General features: G+C 34.0%; 1 long non-coding RNA gene across 3 annotated transcripts in view; it reads left to right on the top strand.

Annotated features, from left to right (window-relative positions):
• LOC147824131 (uncharacterized) overlaps window positions 1-14,652 on the top strand; it is a 518,026-nt gene that overhangs the window by 381,516 nt on the left and 121,858 nt on the right. For all 3 annotated transcript variants that reach the window (XR_015442707.1, XR_015442705.1, XR_015442706.1), the window contains one exon: window positions 1,079-1,170. This is a non-coding gene — a long non-coding RNA (uncharacterized LOC147824131). The remainder of the gene's footprint in view (window positions 1-1,078; window positions 1,171-14,652) is intronic.

Raw genomic sequence — 14,652 nt, 5'->3', positions numbered from 1 at the left:
ATGTAAATGAATCACAGGGTGTGGAAGAAAAGATCATCTTCAATAATTCTTAGCAGTTGAGATGGGTATTACCTGATTTAAGTGATTTTGAATATTTTCAGTGCATTTTAGGCACCCAGATTAAACCAACAGATGTCATCTTTGGGATGCACACTAAGTGGGCAGCTCCCCAGCCTGACTGCAGGTAAACCAATGGAAAGTACTATCTTTGGTACTTGTCATAGTTCTTCACTGTCAGTTTTTCTTTAGGCAAGAAAGAAAAAGAAATATTCATTATAGACTCTCCTTAATAAATTAATCTCAATTATTTTTCCTCTTTCCTCTTAGTGGAAATAGGATATAATGAGTTAGATTAAAATGATGATTTTCTCTTTAGCTATCATAAACTGAGCTAAAATCAAGGTTTCTAGATTCTGCCTTCTTTACCACCTGCCTAGTGTATACCTTATTGAATGCAAGTTGCCCATATTCTTTAAAGCTCTTCCTAGACCATAAATTGGATTAAAATGTATTTTAAACTGCCCATTCCAGTTCAGAATGATGCCTGTCACATAAAGTATGCTAAGGTGAAGAATGAGATGTTATATTAACTCAAACCAAAAATCCAAATTCTTGGAACTTTTCTCTAATAGAAATTCACACATATTGTAAATATCCTCTGTGTGTATGTAAGCATACCACATTCACATATACCCAAGTCTCAAACAGTACTGCATTCTACCTGTCTTTTCTTCCACTTACAATAATATGGGTGGTATTTCCATTTCATTATATATTACAAGATTAACTTTAATTGTCATATAGAATTTTAAAATAAGTAATTGCTATGATAATTTAGTCTAACATATATGAATATATAATATTATTTTAAGTTTTTGTTTTTATGAAAATTCCTATGAGAAGTCATTAGGTCATCATTTTGTTTTATTTATTGTTTGTCTTATTTTGCCAGCAGTTTTGAGGTAAATTTATCTACATTTTGTTTCATTATTTCTAGTTTTTGTAACATACATAGAAAGGTGGTCCATAGACTCAGTTTCCAAATATTTTAAGCACTTTTTTTTTTTTTTTTTTGCAGTACCGGGGATTGAACGCAGCAGGACCTTTTGCTTACAAGACAAGCGCAGTGCCACTGAGCTAAATCCCCAGCCCACGCATTGTTTTTGATGAGTAAGTTCTTGATTTTATTTATTCAAAGGGAATTATGTTGTTGTTGTTAAATTTAAGTTATAAAATATAGATCGAGTTCTACTTTTTTCCTAAACTGGTGAACATTTGTTCCTATATAACGATTAAATAATCCATTTTTCTGGCAATTGAATGCTTTTCATATTATTATGAAATTCATTTCTGGGTTATCTATTGTAACCATTTGTTGTACAATGTTTGTACTGGTAGCACACTTTTTAAATGACTATAGGTGAATTTACTTATTAGTTACTAGCATAAGAATTTGGGGGTTGATAGGGAAAGTTCTTCACTGAAAGTACGATAAGAAATATCATCAGTTCTGTAGTTTAGAAGGCTTGAGCAATGCCTTAAAAAGTTAGGTGGGGATAATAAAGAAGAAAAAAAGATGTAAGTTGAAGAATAATATAGATGAAAGGTATTGCAATCCCAAAAGAAGTTGGAAAGCATGCTTGGATATATATATATATATATATATATATATATATATATATATATATATATATATATTATGGTACTGATTTGTACTTTCTCATATAGTATTAGTTACATTTGTAGTAAAAAATACTTAGATGCTGATGACACTCAAGAGCTCATTGAATGTAACTTACAGAGTGAAACAACCGAGTAAGTAGAGCTGTGGTCTGAGATGAGGATATTGAAGTTTATGTGGCTGTGATGAGTATAATAAATCTGTGGTTCTTTTCTTTGTGCTGCCTACTTTTGTATAAGAAAATTATCAGAAGGGTGTGACACAGTTGAATAAATTGAAGGAATAAAAACTTATGGACACAGTATAAAATTCTTGTGCTATAATGAGGCAGGAAAGGTTTAGGAGAAAAGGAGAGCAAACTATATATTTTAAAATAAAATCTTATTAGGATTAGGGGTGTGAGGCAATATAGTTAATAGAAAAAGAGCAATGGCAAGTATTTCAGAATAAAAAGAAAGTGAATCTGACCTAAAATGTGGTGCAGAGTCATTATGATATGGCAGGAGGAGAAAGAGAATGTGGGTATAAATATTTGAAAGGAATTCTCCAAGTTCAATTAAATGCTTAGGCAGGTCCCCAAATTAAATTAGATGCCAAGAAATAGTTGGCAAACAAAGTGTAGCAATTAAGTGTCACAGGGCTTAGGAATGAGGTCTCGCCTCAGTACATCATGCCACCTCTTCGTGGTCCTGTTTACCAGTTTATAATGGGAAACTTAATAAATGAAGCAAATAGATCACAGTCCAAAATGGCATTAAAAAGATATCGGAAACCAGATGCTAGGGATAAACACAACTGTGGCCAGAGTTGTGGATTCCAAGGGCATCTCTACATTGGCCAAGTAGGAATTTATACTCTTGGATAAATAATGTGCCAGGATCCTGGGGTCCAGTCTGAATGAAAGAGGATGCAGTGCTCATAGAGAAAGAAATGCAGGCTGGAAGTTAGGCTATGAGGTCTCTTCAAATAAAGATATGAATAGACTTGTTGTCTGGGTAATAACAAAAGTTTCAAGCTTCTTATACAGCATATGGACACTGGACTTAAATTTTAGCTTTGACAGTCACACTAATGTGCCAAGGACTTAGCTTCATTTGAAATCTCAAATTAGGATACAAAGACAAGAATTTTGATTTCAAGATCTGATAGCCATTATCAAGATTGCAACATTAATTCAGCGTCTTTTTGGGGGGAAGGTACCAGGGATCAAACTCGGGTCCTTGCGCTTGCAAGGCAGGCGGTGGAACCACTGAGCTAAATCCCCCGCCCCGATTCAGCATCTTTTAATTATCTGTATATATCTATACAGACTTATAACTCTATATTGATATGTAGAGCTACATTGAGATTGTATAAGTACTCATTTTTAATTGGTTGCTCTAATGGAGTTTAAATAAAGAAAAGATAATTCCATTAATGAATAATTTACTTTGATTTTTATATAGTTGATTTTGGATAATAGAGTGGCCTTTCTGATGGAGGGTTGAGGAGGCTTTCTGAAAGAAAAAAGTAAAGAAAACAGAGCAAAGTAACTTGAGTTTGTTCCTTAGATGTGAGTATATAGAAGCATGTGTAATTACTTTGCCTTTAATGACAGCACTGGCTTCAGTGTTTATGAGAAAAAGCAAAGAGGAAATTATAGCAGCTAAAAGACATTCTGTTGCTACCTAGAACATTTTATAAAGATTAGAAAACATTTAATTCAAGGAAATAGAATTACGGGTTTGATTAAATGTAGAGATTTGGAAATTATTCTTCTCTACTACTAATAAAACAGTAGAGGCTACAAAGAAAGCCATCAACCTTAAGGCTATAACATAGAAAATATTTTTTCTTTATTTATTTTCTTCAAATTATTGCATTAATTATTACTGCAAATTATGCACGTCACCCTTTAGAGCCAGGGGCATGATCCCTAATATAAAGATGTATGAACTAGTACAGAAACCTCTCAAACAAACTATCCAAAGAACTGCAGCTTGTCACGGGACAGAGACCAGAGCTCTGCTACTGTTTTAAATTTCTTTCTAACTAGTCTATTCTTTGTTTAAACTCTTTAAATTCTCGGGGCCAAGGGCCGGGGATTTAGCTCATTGGCTTCGCTGCCTGCTGCACAAGTGCAAGGACCCACGTTCGATCCCCGGTACCAAAAAAAAAAAAAAAAAAAAAAATTCTTGAGGCCAAAATGATCACTGTAATATAATCCCTCAATGCAGCACAATGGACTATGACAATATTTCAAAAATTCCAACATGAGATTGCTCATTATTTGATTAATCTTCTAACAAAATCATCAAACATGAACTGAATTTTAGGCTATAGCTTCAACTGTTTCTAACTGAACTGTAGAAAAGCATAGAAACCAGGAAAGTTTACCATTTTTATAACTGACGTCCAAGAACATATGTAGTGAAGTTTATATAAAAATTACCTTTGAATGACATTATGTGTTTGAGAAATTTTCTTAAATAAATAAATTGTCTGCAAAATGGGGATAAGGCCTATCCTTGGTTTGCATCATTGACAGGATTAATGAATAACCCACAGAGTGCTCTAAATTGATTTTTAAAATAAATGAAAGAGGGATACATCCTATCATCAGTACACCAAGATTAGTGAGGAGAGTTTTTCTGGGAGGAAATGTTAATTCATTTATCATTTAAGTGGTAAATCCATAAAATACTTACATGTATTTCTCCATTATAGTTACATGCTAAACATAAAGTTAAAGGCCTTTTATATCTAGGGAAACAAGAGAAATTTAAATTTCAGTAATAGAAGTTAAGACTAGATATTTTTTAATTCCATTATTTCATGATCTGCTAATTTATAATTTATATTAGTTTAACCAGAATTGGGTTGAGCTCGAACATACACTTGTCTCCAAAAAAAAAAAAAAAAAAGATTTAATTTAGTTAGGAAAGTGTACAAAATTGTTCTGTTACCCTAGATGGAAATATTTATCTTGCTTAAATGTGCAGTCTAGTTTTAAGTAGCTTAATAGTACCCACTGGGAACAAACAATAATCTCTCAAATGATTTTTCTAATAATCTCAACACATTCTGCAGAACACTTACTTTACTACATTTTACTTATTATTATTTTTTGTTTTCATCTGTATTTAAAAGTCATTTAATAGTTTAAAATCTTTTAATGATAAACTTCAAACTATATAGTGTTCAAGTGGATCAGGCTCTTAGCTTTTCTATAATACAGTTATATAGTTGCTTCTGTCTCCTAAGCTTTTCTAATGGCTTTTGTCTAGGTAGGTCTTCAACATTTGTTAACAGATTATTGCCAAGTATTCTATATCACTATTTCTCTCTTCTTTGTCACTATCTGTGTAGAAAAACATTGGATCTCATTGTGTCTCTCTTTTCCAGGGTTTCTTTTCACTCACTGCTGTCATAATGATCTTTGGAAATACTATCTGATATTACTAACTTCTGTTTAAAGCCCTTCAATGACTTCTTATTGCCTATAGAATCCAGTCAGATATCTTAATCACATCTGTTAAAAACAAAAACTTTAGACACATTAAATTTAACAAGATTTATTTGAACAAAGAATGATTTCTGAATTGGGCAGCACTCAGAACCAGAAATTCAGAGAGCTCTACCCAGCAAAGTAGGCAGGCAGTATTTATAGACAGAGAAAGGAAGTGCCTACAGAAAAACACATTTTTCTTATTTGGGCACGGCGTGATAAGGTGTTTGTTTTGAATGGACACAGTTTGACTTGTTGGCAGCTTGTGATTGACAGAAGTTTGGCTGCTGTATGCTTAGATTCACCTTTTTTCTTTTTCTTTTTGGTACTGAAGACTGCACTAGGGATTTCACAATGAGCTACCCTCCCATCTTTAATTTTGAGATACGTTCCTTTTTCATCTCTAAATCGCTGGGGCTGGGCATGAATTTGCATCCTCCTGCCTCAGCATACCAGAGTGTTGGGATTAAAGGCATATGTCACTACTCCTGGTTTGAGACTCAGCTGTTTGTTACAAAAATATACTCTGTGTGTGTGTGTGTGTGTGTTAGGGGTGGCTAAATTCAATTCAATACATCATACATGATTCTATGCCTTATCTTAGTGTTCTTACATAATTTTAACTTCCAGCCTTTCACTGCAATCCCAAAGTCTATGCTTGAGTTTATTTACTCTTCTAACATCTCTTTCCCTTCTCATTTCATGGCTCTACATCTTGTGTGTGCTTGGAGTTCAGCGGGAAGGGATGCTAAAAAAGCACCAACGTGAGGGCAGGATTTATGAGAGTATTCTACAGATGTATTATGGTTTAGATGTAGAATGTCTGGAATAATCCACTGATGAATCTACAGCTGAATGTGCTATTAGGAAGTTGGCCTAAAAGGTAGGCCTGTTCAGAAAGAGTAGAAGATGTGAACCCCTGTGGGCCTGACTCAGAAAAGTATATCTCCCTCCCCAGTTCCACCCCTCACTCTCTGCTTCCTGGGTGCTATGGGTTGAACATATTTTTCTCAGCCATCCCTTCTGTCATCTTGTTTCTGCCTTGGAGCCAGCTGATCATGGACTTTAATTGTGAGCCAAAATAAACTTCTCTTTTAAGTTTTAGCTGTTGGGTATTGTGTCATAGTGATGAGAAAGCCACTAAGACAGGCTGGGAGATGCAAAGAATAAAGGGTCATGGATGACGTGTTAAATTTGGCCTGATGGGCCTGCATTGCTTTGAATCCCTACATAGAGAACCACAATCTATCTTAGTATGTAAACAGACAGCTATTCATTAGCATATTTTAGGGCCTGGGGATGCAGCTTGTGGTAGAATGCTTGTTTAGCCTGCACAGCACCCTGGTTTCAATCCCCAGGTTTAAGCTGCCCCAGGTCAGTCTTCCAGGAATGCCTTTCACTGCTATCAAAGCCTTTCTACAGTATATGAACTGCTCAAGCTTTGCCATTTATATGTTGATTTCTCAGCCACTGCTTCTTATGTATGCCTACTAAACTTTGTAAACATATCAATAAGCAATAATGGCAACTAACAGTTATTGAGAAATTTTCTTAAGCAGTTTATAGATTATCTACTTGGCACTCATCCTCATTATATGAGAATGATATATATATATATATATATATATCATTCTCATATAATATATATATATATCCATTCATCACTGCAGATCCTGTGAGGTTTGGACAGATTTGAAAACTTTAAAGTAATTCAGCTGGGGAGTAAAGGAGTCAAAGTCAGATTAGTTTCTGCCATCATTTTTTAAAAAATGATACCAATTTGTTTTAGGTTTATCTTTCCCTACTACGAAGCAAACACAGTAGAAACAATGTCTTTTCAGTATTCTTTAGCACCAACTAGAGGTTGTAGATTGAAATCTAAGAATAGATCAAATGGTACAGGCTACTAAGTGATGTAGTGAAATCACTACAGATACAATTGTAAGATTTAACATTATGTTCATTTTTCCTGTGTTGAAATGTGAAATGGTTTATTACTTTATCTGTAAGAATGCACTTTAATAAATGCATAGAACTCCTTTTTTTTCCTCCCCAACAGGCATACACTACATATTTTTCTTGAGAAAGAGATTGTTATTTGGGCAAAGATATAAATGTCTATTGGATGAAACACAATTTCAGGAGGAGCTTCAAAGGTGAACATTAATCACCCTGATCGTAATGATTCCTACTTTGCTGGTGGTCATTTTTGAATAGATAGTACCACAATTCTAGCAGGAAGAGTCAATCTTGCAAGTTCTGGAAAAGCTGTATTATTCCTAGGAAGGGGTATAAAGAGAAGACTCTCTCCTCTGCTTTTTGGGTGTAATGAAGCAATTCCTGGTGGTTCTTTAAACATCTTGACTGTAAAGGGGGCAGACTATTTGCTAAATACGGTGAAGAAGAAAGAAATAATTTGTGTTCCTGATCGTGGGTGGGATGATGAACTAGTCAATTCTGAAACTACTCAATCTCCAAACTTCTTATGAAATAATAAATTTTCTACTCTATACATAGTATTTAAATAATTTTATCACTAGATTTTAGCAGCATTGCTATTAAATGCCTAGGTCAAGTTTTCTTGGTATTTATCCTAGCTGGGGTTGGCAGATAAGATATGTTTGTTGAGGGTTGTGGTTGATGAATTTTATTAACTTCAACAAAGTCCTTATTTCTTTAAATATTCTTTCTAGCTCAATTTCTCTCTTCTCTCCTTCTATGTCTACAATTGTTCAGGGGTCACATTGTTTTTATTATTGTTCCACACTTAGAAGATATTCTATTTTTTATTTGTGTTTAAGTTTGTTTAATTTCTGTTAACTTGTCTACAAGTTCATTCATTTTTCTGTTTCAGATATACTCATAACTGATCTAGTGAATCTTTTTATTTCTCTATTTGTCTCTGTTTTTAAATTAATTTTCGTGACTTTGATGAAATTACCTCTCTGATTATTTGTGTTGTCTACTTTTTCAGCTTTCCTTTAACACATTTTCCATAAATGTTTCAAAGTCCTTGTCTGATCACTTCAGTGTCTCTTCCATTTCTGGATTTGTTTCTAATGATAATCACAGTTCTTTACCTTTTAAAATGAATAATATTTTATTATATGTATAGCATTGTGTTCAAAAGAATAGTAGAATTTGAAGTAAATAACAAGAAAATTCGAGAGGGAGGGGTCATTTTTCTTTCAGTTCACTAGGGCTGGGGCTGGATCAGTCTAATCTATAGTTGAATCGAGCCTGCTGTTCCTTTACTTTGTTTCATTTCACAATGACGTTAAATAATTTGAGCTCAAAATCAGGACCTTCCCTTCAGCAAGGCTGAAGATCTGAGCACCTAGGGATACTGTAGATGCCTCTTTGTGCTTTACAGCCCACAACTAGCTTTCAAATCATGGGAGATTCCTTCATGTTTAATGCAAGTTTGATGCTCCCCGAGTTGCTGTCATATGCTCTGCAGTTCAGTCCCACCCTCAGCTTTCTGTTCCTTAGGAAGCTTCTTTTTATGGTGTTGCCTTGAGCCCAGTTTTTGGTGGCCTGAAGTGACAGATTTAGTGACAGCCTGGAGTGTCCATGAAGGGCTTCTCTCAGTTCTCTGGCCCCACCCCCAGATTTGGCTGCCTCTCTCTCATGCTTGGCCATTAAGAAATGGTCTTTTCAGCTCTGCCATGCAGCTCTGCTTAGGCAGGCTCTGCTTCATTCTCTGTCCTAGATGTAACTGCTGACCCTGTCCTCAGTCTTTGTCAGGCCCTCAATTCCAGTCAGTCCACTGTGTTAGTATTTACTAAATGGGAAAGAGTCGGTGGGTAGGTACAGATTTTGTATGTAGCTACTGCCTATTGGATTCTGAACTGTCATGCCTGTTCATATTGGTCTTAAAATTTTCTAAATATCAGTAATCTTTCCATGTTCCTTTCCTTATCTCCTTACTGTTTCTCTAAGATTAAAAGCAATATTAGGTCCCTTTTCCCCAGACAGAACTTGTGACTTTCTAGAATTCAGTTATTTATGATTTTTTTCTATTGTAGGTCATGTAAACAGCTTAAAACAACCTAGAACAAGATAACTATAATTATAGAGGTTATATGGCTTGTTCTCGTAGTTAGGAATAGAAGTTACACTATCCTATGAGTGCCTTTATCCTAAGTGGAAGAGAAATATAATAATTAATAATACAATTTTAATTGAGTTTTCTGGTATTTGTAATTCAGTATGTTTTAATTTGATCTATATGGTATGTGAAATTTTTCTTAGGGATGGGCAAACCATAGATTATTTTATTTAACTTTGCTGAATATAATGTTAGCCCATTTTTGTTATAAAAAGTCACATAGGAAAATAAAAATACTCATAATCATTCTTCATAGAAATATTCACTAATACCCTTTTTTATGAGTACTTTCACCTTTGTTTCTATAATGTAAGTCTATTTATAGTTTAAGACAAATAAGCAATTTTATAAGTTTTTTTGTTTATGTAAGCTATGCACATTTTCTGTTGCTAAATATTCGAAAAATAAGACTTTAAATGTTATATATTTTATGATTCCACATCTTTTTATTTAATTAATAATATATTATTGAGCATTTTTAATGTTTGTAATTTATTCCAATGACCAATAATCCTCTATTGATACCTGTATGGTCCTTAAAGTTTGACATTAGCTGTAGTTCAAATATGTGGTTAGTGCTAATCTTGTAACTAGGTAGAAAATCTACCTACCTACCTACCTACCTACCTACCATTGCTCCTTACTCTATCACATACTATATGTGATGCAGAAACAGGAACTTTACAGGTCAAAGGAAAAAAGTAAGATCAGAGAGCTTATTATATTATGGAAGAAATCAGGAACTAGTGTGAAAGGTCAATGTGCAAAGAGTCAGGCATTCAAGAAAAGTCAAGGTTAGTGAATACAAGAGTTTGGCGAGATATCGGCCTAAGTTTTATCCTTACAACCTTTACATACTGCCTGACTAAGCATAAAAGGGGTCTAAAGTATAATCTGTCATCATCTCCCTTTCTCAAAAGTGCTCACCTTTTCTTCTTAACAGAGTGCAGATTTAATCACTATTTTACATTTCTGCTATATTTTCAGGACTTACCATTTCTATCTTTGATTACAGCAAAATCATCCACACTGTTTTTTTTTTTTTTTTTTTTTTTTTTTTGCCTTTAGCCTGGTTCCTACCCCAAGTTATCTAGTCATATCACTTATACTTATTTAAATCTTATGACACCTTTATAGATTTCAGTGAAAAATTAAATATTTTACCTCTATAGACAAGTCTCTTCATAATATTGTCTCTGCCTAACATGTTAGCCATGTAGTTTGCCAATATCTAACTCAGACCTCTCACTCAGTTGCAGTAAACTTGTAGTTTCCAAGTACATCTGCATTTCATTTCTCTCTATTCTTGCCCATGCAATTCTCTACACCTAGACTGTTCCCCCATTCCCATCATTATTCTTAACTTCAAGTCATCTTTTGAAATAAAGTTTTAATTTCATCTTCATTGAAAATATCTGACCACATATCAATTTAATTTATATGTTTTACTCTCTACAATCCAAATATCCTCTTCTTCTACTTATCATAGCATAAATTACATCATACTACAATTTCTAGTTTTGTTTCACTTGCATAAAAATGCTTTTATTTTGACATTATATCAAAGATCCTAGCTCTTAATAATTCCTTCATCAATACTTATTAGAATGCTATAATAATGATAATATGTTAATGGGGAAAAGTGAAAGTACTTAATTACCCAGTCATTTATTTCCTCTCCTCTCTTCTCTAATCTTTCTATACATCAGTTAATGGGTCCACCACCATTCACAAAATTGGTAGGATAAAAATCAAAATATTATCCTCAATTTGTTTCTTTCTTTCATATTTTTCACTCATATTCCATCAGCAATTTCTTTGTGTCAAAATGTACCGATTTGTCATCCTTCTGTCATTGCCATCACACACCAAGATTTTGTTATCGTGTTTATCTTATACTTCATTTAGCTTTAGAACAAGGCAATTGCCTTTATCAGTATCATTTCATCCAGTTACTCCTTGGTCTGTCTAGCCCACACATACTGGTTTTCTTGCTCTTCTCAGTATTATAGGATAATGTTGTTCCCGCCTCAGGGACTGTGTTAGTTTTGCTGTTGGCTGAAATTCTCTTCTTTTCCTTATTTTGGTTCCTGATTGGACATCAAGTCTTTGGTGAGCCTCCTTTTACAGTTGTATTACTAAAGGTCCCATCATCCCCTTAGTTTCTCTAGCCATCTTGTCTTCTTTTATACTCTTCATAGCATACTCACTTGAGATTATATCACATGTAAATTTTGTTTACTTGATTTTATGATTTTCCACTATGACATATGTTCTATGAGGTCATCAATTTTGTTTTGCTCATTACTGTATTCTAATGATAAATTAAATATATGAGTTGAGGAGGCACATTTACTAATCCAGACTTTGTCTTTCTATATTCTTTGTATTGTGCTTTATGGAGGATCCTATAAAGTTTTATGAACATGATTAGAAATGTGAAATGCATGTCACATTTCACATAAGAAATACATGTCACATCATGATGCATATACTCACAAATACACAACTGGTGTGTCTTACAAAATAATACATAGCCATACTACATGAAATGCATTCTCTTATTTTCTATTCTAATGTGTCTTTCATAAAATTTATTTTGCCATTTAGTGGTGGATTATAACCAAGGTGGCAATTTATGGATGTGTAGGATATATTCTGCTAAGGGAATTATAATCAGCTATAAACACACACATGTATATCTGTGTAAAAATAAGCCTTTGTACACATATATACATTTAAAAGTACTTGCTACATTAAATTTATTTTCATAATATCAAAGTTACAATAAAACATAAATTGAATAAAATATTTTTGGAAATTAAAAGCTTGTTTTTGTATTTCACTAGAAATTTCATTTGAAATACTGGTTTTGATCTTGAGAATATATTTAATTTTAAAAAATATTTTAAAATTGATTAACCATTAAAATTAGTTAAAACTAAAATAATTTTAAATATATTTTGCAGGTAAGAAAAAGTATTTTTAAAATGGAAAAAATTGTTACCAGAATATGAATAACAAAACGCCTTGAGTCCCTTGGGTTATGATCCTGTATCTTTCAGCCAGGAGTCCCAGTCCAGAAGTAAAGAAATGTGTGTGCTCTTCCCTGTAAATTTATCATTCTGATTTAAACTTGGCAGAATGAGAAGTACACACTTAGGGGCTCAGTGGAATCATGGCACTGATGAAGGAGGGGTAGAAAAGTTGGAATGAGGTCAAGGGATTACTTCTGTATCTTTTTTTAAAGCCTGTAAATTTCACTGCGATTTGTCATGTTCATTCACCTTGTTGCACTCCTCAGGCAGAACACTGGGGAACGGCAAAGAGAATTTTATTTATATAAATTAATGTGCTAATTAGCTTCAGTCTCACAGCTCTTGGAAAATTGCCATTTCATTTTATTGCACATTAAGGACTGGGTGTCCCAACCCTTGTATGTTTTTGGAAATTAAGAAATAATCCTACTAAAATATTTCTGCCACCCCAAGGGAAATGTTAAATACAACGGGCCCCTTGCTCTGTTTCTGAGTGCTCTTTCATAGCCTGTATTTTACTGTTTGTACTTTTAGCCTAGAATTTCTTTTTTGAAAATAGACTTCAGTAAAGTTTTTAATCTATTACATCTATGTCAATTAATAACTTTAAATATATAAAGTATGTGATATGAATATATATATATATATATTCTGATACACCCAGAAAGAATAGTATTATGGTAATAAACAAGAATACCATATAAAATGTACAGAATGTGAATTCCAAAGTCTGAGCTGCTGGGGAGTCATCATTTTAAAGAATATGCTCCAGCAGATTGTATTCTTACCTGAGATCTATGAGCAGTAAACCCAAATGACCGTCTTCTGGATTTTTCTTCATTTTGATGGTTACGTAATGAGTGAAATATTTGCCTCTTTTGTGTTTCAGAATATTTTGAAAATAAATGAAAAATACCTTGGCTCTCTTGGAAGAATTCTGAACTTTTGTAAACTCTATGATGCACATAAGTTTACCATCACCATAACCACCACACCAAAAACAAAAATCAACTGACCAATAGATGTGGATATTAGTTATTAATCAATGCCCCATTGAGTGCTGAATTGATACAAATGCATTCTTTGGTCCAGTGCGTCCTTCTTACTTTTATTATTTAGCAGGATTTTTTTTGGCTATATGAAGATTATTTTCTGCTAAAGTGCGCGTGCATGTGTTTCCTGTGATGCTGGGAAGCAAATCGAGGGCCTCACACGTGCTAGGTAAGTGTTTTACAGCTGAGCTAGACCCCAGCCTCAGAGACCTCTTTCTAACACCAGAGTTAGCCAGTTGAAGCACAATGGAAAGCATCCCAGGGTATCTGCAAAACACTCTGCTTTTGATTTTTTTACCCTCAGGTTTGTCCAGTGGCTGCTGAGAGGGATGTCCTCTCAACTGTACATCTTAGAAACTGAAGAAATGTTCCTGTTTTAAAATAATTTGATACATCTTGTATTATCCCAGAATATCTTAAAAGAATGAGCGGATTTCAAGATTCTTTTCTGTTTCTACGACATGGAAAAGTGATAAAGGAAATATTACAAAAACAATAGAGAATGAAAACAATGACTGTAGAAAACAGGATACTGTGCTATTCAGCTTTATGTCACCATGACAAAACACCTAAGATATACAACAAAGGAAGAGACATTTATTTTGGCTCATGGTTTTAGAGGTTTCAGACCATGATTATGTGGCTCTGTTGTTTCTGGGCTCATAGTGAGGTGGAGGGCATCTGCAGAAGGATGTGGTTTAGTAAAGCTGCTCAGCTTATGGTGTCCAGGAAAGTGGGGAGGGAAGAGAGAAAAGAAATCCAGAGAGAAGGGCCTGGGGACAATATAGAGTCCTCAATTATGTAGTCTCTCATGACCAATTCACCTCAACCTGGCCCCACTCCTAAATTTCCATCATCTCCAAAAAAGGCCATCAAAATGATTAATCCATCAGTAGATTAATCCACTAATGAAGATACATCTCTAATATTCAAGTCACCTTCTGAAAGCCACATCTCTGAACACAAGAACCTCTATGGGACATTTTAGATCTAAACTATAACAGATAGTAAGGCATTCCCCAGGAAATGGAGGATTAGGAGAGACACCACAGAGAACAGAAAGGGTAGGTAGAGCTATCCTTTGTTCCTTTCCACTGCTGCTAAAATAAATACTGGAAAGAAGAGAAGGAAGTATAACAGTATAAAGAGCACTATACTAGCCAGTGTATTTTGTGGTCTTGGTGCTGGTCTTGGCTCCATCACCAAAGATGTGTTTCAATTCAAGCTAAATTGTTATATTTCACTTTCATATCTCTGAATTGTAGCAGTAATGGTTGGATTCA

This window comes from Heterocephalus glaber, unplaced genomic scaffold (assembly GCF_053883595.1).
Source record: "Heterocephalus glaber isolate CG9 unplaced genomic scaffold, H.glaber_assembly_v1.0 deba00001553, whole genome shotgun sequence".
Taxonomy (NCBI): domain Eukaryota; kingdom Metazoa; phylum Chordata; class Mammalia; order Rodentia; family Bathyergidae; genus Heterocephalus; species Heterocephalus glaber.
The sequence above is the reverse complement of the archived record's forward strand: the minus strand, read 5'-3'. Positions and strand labels throughout refer to the sequence as shown.